The sequence below is a fragment of the Schistocerca serialis genome, chromosome 6, assembly GCF_023864345.2.
Source record: "Schistocerca serialis cubense isolate TAMUIC-IGC-003099 chromosome 6, iqSchSeri2.2, whole genome shotgun sequence".
In the NCBI taxonomy this organism is placed as follows: Eukaryota; Metazoa; Arthropoda; class Insecta; order Orthoptera; family Acrididae; genus Schistocerca; species Schistocerca serialis.
In genome coordinates this window covers 425,581,353-425,582,021 of record NC_064643.1, presented here as the reverse complement: position 1 = coordinate 425,582,021, position 669 = coordinate 425,581,353, and the positions used below count along the sequence as shown (strand labels likewise).

General features: G+C 47.7%; 1 non-coding gene across 1 annotated transcript; it reads right to left on the bottom strand.

Annotated features, from left to right (window-relative positions):
* Window positions 1-318: 318 nt before the first annotated feature.
* On the bottom strand, window positions 319-402 carry Trnas-gga (transfer RNA serine (anticodon GGA)). Its single transcript is given in 2 exon segments — window positions 319-353; window positions 363-402. It is a non-coding gene; the product is annotated as a tRNA-Ser (tRNA).
* Between the last annotated feature and the right edge of the window lie 267 nt (window positions 403-669).

The following is a 669-nucleotide window of genomic DNA, read 5'->3' as shown; positions in this document are numbered from 1 at the left end:
AAGCCTTAGTCCATGTCTAATCCAGTGAAGTTAGGATAACTGTTCTGTATAATCTCAAAACTAACAAATACTCGTGGCTGTCCATGATCCTGTGTTTTAGGATGAGTGTTCTGTATAATCTCAAAACTAACCAATACTCGTGGCTGTCCAAACATTAACTGAACGTAACTAACACAAAGTTTCAATAGCAAGCTAGCCCACTCGGTAGTATGGTTCAAATGGCTCTGAGCACTATGGGACTCAACTGCTGTGGTCATAAGTCCCCTAGAACTTAGAACTACTTAAACTTAACTAACCTAAGGACATCACACACATCCATGCCGGAGGCAGGATTCGAACCTGCGACCGTAGCGGTCGTGCGGTTCCAGACTGTAGCGCCTTTAACCGCTCGGCCACTCCGGCCGGCCACTCGGTAGTAGAAGCGGTTCTTCCAGCCCGTATGCTTTTGACGAAATGGGGCAAAAAAAAGACGGCACTCCCTGAGCTCCATAGCGTCGGCCAGAAGGCGCTGTGTTCGGAGTAGTTAGTCTTCTCCCGTAGTGCCAACTTACGCGAGCGTGCACCTACGTTTTGGCATCGTACTTATGGACGCCACAGCTTCCACTTCAATACTCTGATGAAGACAATGAATAGGAGCACTGATCCGCAGAAGCATGTTGTTGTTGTTGT